General features: G+C 42.9%; 1 long non-coding RNA gene across 2 annotated transcripts in view; it reads right to left on the bottom strand.

The window, feature by feature from the left end:
* The window catches only part of LOC104911676 (uncharacterized), an 83111-nt gene that overhangs the window by 65312 nt on the left and 5545 nt on the right, over positions 1 to 12254 (bottom strand). The window contains exon 1 of one of the 2 annotated variants that reach the window (XR_014884407.1): positions 2561 to 2772. The exons of the other annotated variant lie outside the window; for it this stretch is intronic. This is a non-coding gene — a long non-coding RNA (uncharacterized LOC104911676). Of the gene's footprint in view, positions 1 to 2560; positions 2773 to 12254 lie in introns of those variants that run through there. 2 annotated transcript variants of the gene reach the window in all.

Genomic DNA, 12254 nt, shown 5'->3' with positions numbered 1-12254 from the left:
CTCAGCTGCCATTTTCTTCTCCATTAAATCTCATGCTCCTCTTTTTTTCCACCCCACAACACCTTTCTGCCTTCTAGCACCACTTCTGTTGCCTTCACTGACTGTGCTTAGCCACTGTCTCCTTTTCAGCAGCAGCCTACGCAGCTTCTTTGGCTTTCTTCACTTTCCTATTTTTCAGCCTCCCTCTGTAAACCTGGAGGTTGTAAACCTGAGAAAGACCCCTTAGGAGAAAGGTTCCTGACCCACTGTTTCCTCATAGGAAGGAGTTTGGGGAACTTCTCTTAGGGAAGTTTTGGAGATGCTCTGTCAGCAAGGAAGATGCAGAGGTGCACAGCACTGTGCTGGGTAATCATTAGCTCCCTGTCTGAACCGAGTGAAATGTTTGAAGAAAGCATGTGAGCAAATCCTAAACAGCAGCCTCTGTCCTTGGGAAAGAAGACCTCTTTCTAGCTGGTGTGTTGTTTTGAAAGAGTGGCGAGAAGACAGTTTGGCTTCAGGCTGTCATTGCCAGGAAGAGAGAGAAAAAGTGGAGGCAGTTCAGAGGAATGATGACCAAAATGACCAGAGGTGGCTGAGCTGGCTTGGTTTCTGAGTTGCAATTGAGAAAGCAAAATCTGCCCAGCTTGGCCAAATGACAGTGAAGGGCTCAGACTCACAGAGAAGTTGCCATGGCTTTGTGAATAACTGTAAATTGGTTAAGAGAGGCCGTGGCAGAGTCTTGATAAACCTCCAGATTGCTGGAGGGTGTAAATACCAAGGCTAGAGAGGAAATCGTCTTGGCCATGCACCAGGTCCTGGCTCAGACTGAGCATTTTGACTTTACCACTGTGGATGGCCATACCGTAAATGAATCCCCTGCATGACTATAGCTGTAGCGCAGGCTGGCCTGTGTCCCATCACCATTGGAGCCACACAAAATGTGAATGTTCTTGTTTGGTGTCATTTCTTCTTTTTCAGGATTTGAACTTAGCTGTAATCAGTGTGTACTGTGATTGCCTGTGAATAAGAAGCTTGACTGCAAATCCTTGAAGGGAACAGTAAAATCCAGTTTTGCAAAATGATACAGCAGCATTGGGATTGAATGCTGGCCAGGGAATAGATGATTTTTGATATCTCATAGGACAGAGGAAGAGGCTTAACCATGTTGAATAGATTTTTTCTTCAGATGACATAATCATAGGATCATTAAGACTGGAAAAGACCACTATGATCATTCAGTCCAACTATTAGCCCGTCCACCCTATCCCCACTAACCATGTCCTCAGTGCCACATCTACTTAACTCTTGAACACCTCCAGGGACGATGACTCCACAACCCTTCTGGGCAGCCTGTTCTTATACCTCACCTCTGTTTCTAAGAAGACATTTTTCCTAATATTCAACCTGAGGTACCCTAGTGGCTCTACTGTGGTGATAAATTAAGTACTACTCAGTTTAAATAAAAGCATTCTATGCAAGCCCTCCAGGAGTGATGCCAACAGAGCCTCACCAGCAAGCCTTGGAGTTAACATAGTCTTGATAAACTTGGAACAGATCACTCTCCATGAAACTTTTGTTTCCGGATGTGTGGAGGCTCAGACAGACGTCATAGCATTCATTACGCTTAAAACACATTTTCAAGATTTTCTTCCAAACCACAAGATCTAGAAATGTCAAAAGAAACCAAACAAAGCTTCCAATATCATCACTTGACTCCAGGAGATGGGGCTCTAGAACTCAGCTCATAACAAAAGAATCTGCAAATCTTTCAGCCTGGCATCTGACCTAAATAACGGGCAAGAGAATTGCTTCTGTTCTATAGAGAGTATTTAATTCCTTCAACCTGAAATGAAAAAATCCACTTTGATTTGGGATTATTTAACTTTTCTTTTCATGCTACCTTCCAAAAAAGCTGGTGAATGTAAAAACAAAGGGAATCATTTAGGAACAGTCAAAGTCATTTGGGAGTACATTTAGAATCTTGCAAGCAGGAGGAATGAGTAGAGGGGACAAATTTTTTCCTGCTTATCAAACTGAAATTCAAATTGCATCTCCAGCAAATTCCTCTCTGAGAGTCCATCTGCATGATGTTCCCAAAGGGAAGCCTAGAAGCAATCCCTTCTGCTGAGTGTCTCTGCCACTGCCTTCTCTCCCACTCAGAAACTGCAGAGCTGCCTCGTCTCTTCCAGGAAGGTCTCTTTTTCTTCCTGGAATCTGGCACTGCTTTCTCAGCCCAGCTGCCTTCCATCAGCTCGGGAGCGTGGGGCAGAACAGGCCTTGTAAACAAGGAGGTGATGCACTACAGAAGAAGGCTGACCTCAGAAACATTTGGATTTCCAAAGTGTCTGCTCTGATGAGCTGAGCTAGCTGAAGCTTCAAGGCAGGCAGCAATATCACTGCATTCAGTGATCTTGCAAGCATCCTGCAGCTTGCCTTCTCAGGGGGGAAAGAAATCAGAAAACAGCTACCACCACCAAAAGGAAAAAAAAAAAAAAAAAGTTCTGTCTTGCATCAGTGAAATTTATGGGAATAAATAGAATGATGCTGCTCAGCAGATGGTAGGTCAATGAAGTGGGCTTACCTGGCCTCAAATCTTTGGTATTTCAATGTATTTCCCGATTCTGTAAATTACAGCAGCCTCGTTGCATACATATGCACATAGCATTTAATGATGCATAAGAGAGACAGAACAATGTTTACCCCCTCGTTGCCAATGCCTCCTTTATCTTTGTTGTAAAGACTTGATTCAGCCCTGAGAAACCTCCTGCCTGTGATCCTGCTACAAGTCAAACTAAAAGCATCCCCCAAGAGGAAGCCATTCATATTTATTTTAGTTAATTGCTTGTTTGCATAATTACTCATTCCTAAATCCGACTTACAATAAAATCTTCCCTCCCATCAATACAGCTATTGTTACAGCTTCCAGCACGTCTGTCCCAACAGTCATTTGCTGGAGCTGGGAACGCTGTTTTGTAAAGGTGAGCTTTTCAGTCTAGCTTTGAAGGTCAGTGTGTCTATCTACAGAAACCAGGTCATATAGATTCCAAGTCGGCTCCAAGACCCACTTTCCCTTCCAAGTCCTTCACTGTAATTCACTGTAATAAAGAAAGGGGTAAGAGGACGAGGGGAGGGCCTGAGGTTAGTGAATGTGAAACAAGGGCAGCTTTTAGAGGTAAGCATCTGTTTTTTGGCTTTGCCATCTCCAGCATAGGTGTATGGCAATATGTGTCCCTGCATATTAAAAACAAACCAAAGCAGAACAGTGTTTGAGTGTGGGAGAACAGTCACATGAAAGATGTTCTTTCCAGACCAGCAGAAACTGCTCAGATGAGACTGGGACCAGAACAGGTGACGTGTCTGTATAAAGCAGAGTTATTGCAAAGGGTAAAAAAATCCCTTGCCCGGTCTTCTTAAACAAGTAAGTTTATTTTCCCAAGCTAATTTCCTGTCATATATATATATATATATGTATAATATGTGCAAACAGGAGAAGAATACTGTAAAACCTGCCTGGACCTGTGGGGCATAGGAAGTCCTTGGCAAGGCTTACAGTGTACCTTAGTGCTTCAGCACTGAGGAAACACGTGGTTCTCTGTACTGAACGTCCACCCCATGTCAGTGATGAAATGGCATCCTGAAAGGCTAAAGTGACAGCAGAGGGTAAAGTGTGCAGCCTAGGGTAGCTGCAGTGAAAGCAAACAAAAGCTTTGCTAAGCTGCCTTCAACACCATGTTAGGCTTTTTGGTTATTTATGTCCTGTGACTCAAGTTCATCCGTTCCCAGCTATTAGGTGTGACCCTGCCTGAATTGGTGGGGCCTGCCAAAGAATCAGGTTCCAACCACATTTGTTTTGGCTTTGGCTGGCATCAGTCCAGGGGCAAAGCTGGAAGGCAACACTCACCATTAGCGCCCTTTGATATAGACCCTCCCTGGGTCAAGTGGACCAGACAGGCAGGCGTGTGGATGTATGCACACTGAAGAGTTGGCACAGGGATGGTGTGAGCTCTGCTTGTTTTCTAAACATACTGGAACTCGTAGAAAGCCAGTGAGGCGCTCCACCTTAGAGATGTGAAAGTCAGTGCAAGCATGACATGGGGAAGTCATTGGCCTGCTGGAGCTGGCCTTCAGTTGAGTAGGTGGGCCTTACTGATGGAGATTTGTAATTGGTGATTTGTTGTTACTGCTCTGGTTTTGCCCTGTGGCCTGTGCCGTGCCATTCCTTGCTGGCAATACCCCACACCCAGGTGGCCTACAGCATTAGTTCTGTCAAAGCCAGCTGTCTCTAAGAAGAAACCTAGAAGAGATGACAGGTCTGTTTGCTCCAGCATCAATGCCAATGTTGCCTGGACCGGGAATTAGGCATGGCAAATGCATTGTCTGAAGAGACAGAAAGAACATAAATAAAGGATATTAGGAAGAATTTTTTTACAAAAAGGGTGGAGAGGCACTGGCACATACTGCCCAGTGAGCTGGTGGATGCTTCATCCTTGGAGACAATAAAGGTCGGGCTGGACTAGTCTTGGATCACCCTGATCAAGCAGTAGGTGTTCCTGTTCACTGCAGGGAATTGGAGCAGATAACCTTTAAGGATCCCTTCCAACTCAAATGATTCTATGATCCTGTGATTCTGTGAGACAGTCCACGTCACTAGTTGGACATCTTTAAGCACATCCCTGGAGTTTTACAGGCTAAGCTAGGTGGCTGTGAACTAACTGGCAGAAATGGCTGGTAAGTCCTAGGTGGCTTCTGCCTCCACGCTCATTCCCTGACATTTCTGTACAGTGTGGATATCCCAAGGAGGAGCCTCTGCCTATGGTAGTGTGGGAGAGGGAGGAGGGAGCAAGCCTCGTGTCCTTGTAAGCGTAACAGTTTAGTCTTTGCTTTCAGGGACACAAGCTGGCAGTTGGCTTTGTAGTAACCCACATGACAACAGGAATAACATCAGGCATAATTAGACGAAATGATGGTATAAGTTCAACTCTTTCCCCCTAAAGCACCCACCCCCCTCAACCCATTTTGAAACAAAGCACCTTTTGTGGGCTTCAAGTAGCTTTTAAAAACACAATCGATTTCTTTCTTCCCCTTCACAGAAAAGAGTTTGCTGCTTGGATAAAGACTGTTGAAATGTCTCGGGGAGGATGGGGGCTGGGATAGGGAGGGGATGAGACACCTAGTCCACCCTCCTTCCCCCCCCATTCCGACTTGTGATGTCTTCTGCCAGACAGACACTACTCCCCCTCAAGATAATAATTTCTCCTTGTTACTACAACTTTAATGCTCTTCTTTTCCACCCCTGCAGCCCACAACAGTATCCCCTATTGTCCTGGCATTGGAGGTATACGTGATGTAGGCATGATTCTGCCTTTTCCAAGGCCTTGTCAGATTATGGATGATTGGTCATGCTTCATCCACCCGATGAAGGCCATCAAAGAATAGCACAACTTTTTTCCCTCGTTGTCTCCTTCCTCTAAGTGCGACTTGGCTGAGAGAGAGGACCACTGTGCTGGATTTGAATGAAAATTATCTAAGTGTGTGGTTCCAGCTCCCCCTGCTAGCTCCCCTCTCTTTAAAAAATGAGTCTGAAATGTAATCAGATTTACTTTAATGAGGGAGGACTGAGAAAATGCATCCTGTGAAAAAGAACTTTGTGGGCAACCCAGGTCCCACACCATAAACAAAATCAAGTCACTCTATATTAGTGTATGGAAAGATTCAGCACAGGAGAAACTCTGTTTCTAACCCCTCCCTGTCACATATTTCTAGCTAACCCATTAAACTGCTTTGTATTCACTCCTGTGCCACCCCTCAAGTAGCTGTATGTGTACGTGCCTTTACCAGGTAAGAGCTCTATGTAGAAAAGCAGCGCCAGGTCAGATACGGAGTAGCTTCTGAGTGCCATCATTTCAGTTTGAGATGGTTTTAGATCCTTTGCTGAAATATGAGTCATTTTAAAACCACTGAGCTAAGAACTGTGTGGGTTTTGTTGGTTTGGCTGTTTGGTTATATGCATCTTTAAGGCATTTGGACATGAAGTGTGATGCCAACTATGGCAGTATTATTAACATTTTAAGTGGCTGAAGACTGCATGTAAACGTGTAATGATGTGGTACATATGTATGTATCATCAATAACTCTGAAATTGGTTTATAGCTCTACCAAGCTTGTTCAGACCTAGTTTCTTTTCAAGGTGAGGTTCTCAGGCAATGAAGTTTGAAGACTTCATGTAAATAAAACTTGTGAACAGAGGAACTTCGTGAACAAAGCCACTTTGAGAACTGTTCACGTAGTTAGTGATAGTAATAGGGCACAGTGCAATTTCTTCCAGAAATGCCCAGTAGCCATACTGGGTATGAAGAAAATGAAGAATCAAAAATTAAATTCACAGCTTTTGATATATATATATTTTTTTTCTTCCAGCACTCCTACCTTTGGGATAGCCATGCGTGTTCTTTCCTCAAAAAGGAATACTTATTATTTCTGGGGAAAAAAATATGCCTGCCTTGGCAGAATTTATTCCCAAACTGGTGCATATTTCTTCTAGCATGGGCTTGAAAAGATTGAAATAGATTTTTTGGGAAGCTGTGTTCTTTCCCTTGCACATGTAAGATTTGTTTTTGCCCCCCTTAAAATTACTAGGAAGCGCCAGGCCAAAAAATGAATGTTCCAGAACATATAAGGCTGTGGCAACTGGGATTGATCATAAACTCTTTTCCAAACATAACTAATAGCTTAACTGGTGACCGGATATTACCCAGAGAGTATATTTTATTGACTGTGAATTCATTAATAGTTAACTGGTGTGTAGACATTGAAACAATGTGTCAATTCTTCATATTGAATCCTATCTCAGACAAATACAATAAGATGCCATGGTCTGTTGCTTTTTCAACTCAACATTGCTGAGTGTTGATATCAGAGAAAAGTCTTGCTTGGCTAACAGCATTCCTAGAGCACTCTGTGGGACTGAAGGAGCTACAGAAAACTCAGAGGCTTTATGTAGACACAAGAGCTGAACCTGCAAAACAGAACAAGAGAAGATTTTGCTGGGATACTTGTTTATATGACTCGCTTTTGCTCCTACAACCTGGAGCTTCTATTCTCATCTTTCTTCCCTGGAAGTGTGGAAAGTCATTGCAAAACTTTATTGCTTTGCAAGGCAGTGAGAGCACGAATTCATGTGTCTGCAGAGATTTGAAAACGCTCAGTGCTAGATGTGACTGCTGTTCATAAAGGAGGTTGATTTCTGAATGCTGATGTACCCAGAAGTACAAGAAAAATTGTTTATGATTTGGAAGCCTATTGAACACCAGGAGGACAAACACTCTACATCTGTTGAAGGCCAGGATCATTGCCACAAGATTACCAAGAAAGGAAAAAACACATGGCAGCTATCCAGGAAACACAGCTATCAGAAGGTAAACAGGGATAATCAACCAGGGACTCTGAAAAGTTGCCCTACCAACAAAATAAAAGATATGACCCCCTCAGAAGCCTCTGTATCCTAGAAGCATGTGTCTAAATACAAAACAAATGGAAACATTTAGGACTACAGAACGGTTTTAAGGCTGCAAATGAAGTCAGGAGAGGGGCCAGCCCTGGCTGAGTTTTGAGAGTGGGGGTACACCGTGTGGTGTATTTTGAAAGATCACAGAGTGCATTTCTGCTCACGGCAATCCCTAAAGAGAGAGACATTGACTGATCCTGTGCTTTCCTGCAAGAAGTAACCATTTTTTGGACAGGATGTGTGTGATGGTGAGGACAGTAGGGCTTTTCTACTCCAGCTACTGAGAACTGGCTCTGCTAAGAGGCATCAGAAAAGAGCATGGAATAGATTTTCCTCCAGTTGTCCAGAATGAGGTCTTAATAATTCAGATTACTTTATGCATACATGTACCTGATGTTAGCAGCTTCAGTGACTACAACTGCAAGTACTCGACTTCATTTCTTTGCAAAGTGGATACTTATCTCCTATCCATTTTGAGACTACTATCAGCAAACAGTGAGTAAGCATTTCCAGTTTATGGACTTCTACTGTTTCACCTCCTCAGCTGTGGCTAGCAAGTTGGACTTATGCATGCTTTTTGAGTAACCTCGAAAATGAAACAGGACTATGAAAGTCAATGGGAAACCACTTTCTGACTACAAAAATGTAAACCTTTGTCCCTTTTTTAACATAGCTGCTCTTTTATTAAAGATCAAATTTTTTTTTTACATATCAAGTGCACTTTTTATGCACGAAGAGCCCTCTTTAATAGTAAAATAAACACACTAAAGAAAAACCACAACTGATGATTTTAAGAGAATGACTCTATATTGTAGTCAAAGGAGATCTTCACATAGACTTATTCTGAACAAAATGCCTAAGGAGTGCATTGTCATCTTTCACTGAAGCGTGAAAACCTGTAGGCATTATTAAACCTCTCTTATGATGATCCTTAAGATTACAAGCCAAAAATAAGAAAAGAAAAAAGAAATTAAAAAAAAAATAAAAAGAAAAGGTAGGGTGGGGAATAAACTTATCCCTCATATATTTCTTCGGCTCAGAGGGGAAAGGCAAAAGAATTTGGCCCATTGGATCAGTTGTACAAGAGAAGAGTCTTAATGTCACTGATCACAGTGGTTAGGAGAATCAAAGGGCCCAGATGTTAGTAGGATCCCTGTGACCTCATGGGTGTTTTGCGGATGTGTGTTATGAATATCTGTTGAAGATAAAGAACTGGATTTTGATTTACAAATGCTTTAGTGGAGAGTTGATTTGTATGGGTAGATACCTTAAGTTTCACACATTTAATGACTGTGGAGCTCCTCAGCAACACACAGTTTTAAGGATAAAATTCAATGAGATTTGGTGCAGTTTCTGCTCTGATCATTCACTCATCCCCTCCTCATTACCAATCTCTCAAATTTGCACTAAAGAATGAAGGAAGGATTTGTGAAGAACTGGCAGCTGCCTCAAGGTGCTTTGCTTTTCCAAACAAGTCTGACTCTGTATAAATCTGTGGAGCAGTAACGCTCTCATTCCTGATTAATCTTTCCTCCTCTTTGAAACAAGCCATAGATAGATGGATTAAATGCAGATGTAGACATTTTTTCAGCGTATTGAGATTGTTGTGTTAAACTGAGGCATTGTGGTCTAATTCTACGCATATTCATATGCCATGGCTCTAGCTGTTATTTTGGGCACAATGCAATTTTGTAGGTATTGCAATATTGCAACTTTAAAAAAAAATCACACCTTGGGTTGGCTGAATCATCTAAGTTGACTGCTTACTGTTTTAGTAGTAGCCTTCGTGTAGAGAAAGAAAACATAACTCACTCACGAAACATGGAAAACGATGCCCAGACATACATTTGTTGTAGAATAACTGTGACTGTAATGAATGCATTCCCACCATTTGATACTGCACTCGTATTCAGACTCATTGTTTCTACCTCCATAGTTTTCTAAAGTGCTGCCTTCATTCTCCTTCTACATAACCAATCTAGAAGTGCCTTAGCTCCTTGCCTTATTCACTTTCAGCAACATTACCCTTCTGATTTTCTGGCTTTGAGAGAAAAACAAAGTCTTTTTATTTATTTATCTACTGTTGTTGTGAAATCATTGCTATGGTATCCACATCGTTGTGCAGGATTCTGGGTTGTAACAAACTATGCCTGCTACATTTTTTACCTTAAATACTGAAAGCTTTTCGCTGTCTGAAGATGTTGGGTTTGGTTTTAGAACTTATTCAGTAATTTCTGGAGACATTCTGAGTCATCTGTGTGAGATGGATGATAGTTTACTACACAAAATAGTGTGTCTGCAGTGTCTACATCACATACGTGTAATATATAAAGGCCAACCAATGTGACTAGCACAGTGAAAGCTGTTTCTGGGGCTCAAGGCTTTTAAACAGTTAGTTATGGAAGTCAGAACAGTATAGCAGGCCTGGGAACTGATCCAGCTCTAGACTGCATGCTCCTGCCTACCTAGTAGTCTGATTTTTTGCCATGGATTCTGCTCAAGCTTCCCTTTGGAAGTGACACATCCTGATGCTCAAAGACCTTCCCAGGGAAGTTTCAGCAGGGAGGAAATAGGAGAATATAACATCTCATAAACTCCCTATGACTCCAGAACAAGGCCCAAAGGCTATCATTACTGAAATGCATACTGCTAGCGTCATTTCCAAGAGAGGATCTCAATTTATTGTGTGTTGGGAGTTTCTAGGGTCAGCTCCATCCTGCTATGTAGTATAACAATGCGTCAGTTGCACAATAGGAGTAACCTCACAGTATTCATATGTCACTTCAACAAGAGAGCAGAAAAAAACGCTCATGTAGCTACAGGGTGGTTTGGCTTTCCTGACATTGAATTCTTACATGGCAGGCATCAGTTCTTTAATGGGAGAGACTTTTGGAATGAAAACAAACTCATTAGTAGCAACCAATTACAAATCTGTGTTCCCTGCCCTTGACAAACTTCCCTGCTTCCCTGTGTTGTTGTTTTTTTCCCTCCTTCATTGTCATGTCACGTCAGAGCTGATTATAAGAGAAGGGCCTTTTGCAGAAGACCATTACATGGGTGGGCTTTGGGCTGCTAAGCTTCACCACTCTTCGGGAGATCACAAATCTCAACCTCACTGTCTTCGTCCTTTCCCTAAGACAATGAAAACCCTGAAGTGAAAGCCCTGTGGTAAATCTTTTAGCCCTGAGTGTTAATTCATAGATTCTGAGATGGAAAGAAAAGCTCTTATTTCACAGTCAAAGGCCAATCAAGAAGCAGTTTCTATTGTGCTGTAAAACCAAGTGGCCAAATACAGTTATCCCTCTATGCAACAAAAGCGTTCCTTAGGCTTTTGCATCATAAACACCCAGTGAGGCTTGTATGTCATAATTGCTGATCTCTCGGGATGTGCCAGACATGTTTCAGCTCACCATCTGATACTGAGCAACATCACAGAAGCAGGCAGCTCTGCCTGGAGGCTGCCATCCCCTCACAGAGATCTTGAAAGCAGAAATGGCGAGACAATATCAGAAGCCCCGCAACAGAGGACGCTCCCAGCAGAGGCAAAGAGGCAAAGGCAGGAGACAGAGAAGGAAGCAAAGTAAAAGGACAAGGATAAGAGGTACTGTCTTTCAGGCTGAGTGATGGAAAGGTTGTGACAAGATGAGACTTTCTCAAAAATCCTGGTGAAACCACAGTGCTGCAGGGACTATCTTGTGACAAGCTATGGAAATCTCTTTTTGGCTCAGGGATGATCCTGACAAACCGGGAGAAGCTCTTGACTTCCTCAAGGGTAGAAGCCTCACAAAGAGATCTTGACAAATTACGGGTCTGGGCAATCCCCAACTACATGATGTTCAACAAGAGCAAGTGTTGGATTCTGCACCTGGGACAGGGCAGCCCTGGCTCTATGTGCAGAGTGGGGGTTGAGAGGCTGAGAACAGCCCCATGGAAAGGGATCTAGGGGTTCTGGATGACAGCAAGTTGTATTTGTGCTGGTAGTGTGCCCTGGCAGCCAAAAGGGCCAACTGTCTCCCAGGTTGCATCGAGAACAGCACTGCCACTGGGCAGGGGAAGGTTTGGTCCTATCACCTCAAGTATTGTGTGCAGATTGGGCACCACAATATAAGAACAACACAAAACTATCAGAGAGCATCCAGTGGAGGGCTATGAAGATTATGAAAAGTCTAGGGGGACAGTTGTATGAGGAGCAGCTGGATTCCCTGCATTGGTTCAGCCCAGATCAGAGGTGCTGAGGGGAACTCTCATGGCAGCTGCAGGTCCTCACAGGGAGTGGAGGGGCAGCTCTCTGGGACAGCAACACTGGAGCAAATTGGACAATTAACTCTTGCCATTAATGCTTTTTGGCAAAGGAAAGTGTTTCTCATTCTTGCTTTCCTACCTTCTCTTTCACAGTGGGCAAGAAATACCATTACAGAAGGCGAGTGTTTTACTGAGATCCAGCCTCCTCTGCTATATGTTGCAACATCAACTGCATGACAAACAATTCTGCTTTCTGGGAAGCTTGGAATAGGAGCAGCCAGTTAACATGCAATAAACAGGCCTGGATGCATTTTGTTTCCTTTAATTTTACTTATTTATCGTGTGTGCGGTATCCCTAGAATGTTATCTCAGACTCCTTCGTGCTGGGTGCAGATAGGGAAGTTCTTCATTGTCTAGCACTGAGAGGATTTATTGAAAATGGAGAAATTAATGATTAAGGCTTGTCTTCCTGCAGCTATTCAATCACAGTCTGAGAACAAAACTATCATCTCCTAAGTTGCTATAAATA

This window comes from Meleagris gallopavo, chromosome 7 (genome assembly GCF_905368555.1).
Source record: "Meleagris gallopavo chromosome 7, MGAL_WU_HG_1.1, whole genome shotgun sequence".
Classification (NCBI taxonomy): domain Eukaryota; kingdom Metazoa; phylum Chordata; class Aves; order Galliformes; family Phasianidae; genus Meleagris; species Meleagris gallopavo.
Note: the sequence above shows the minus strand (reverse complement) of the source record. Positions and strands in the feature narration are given on the sequence as shown.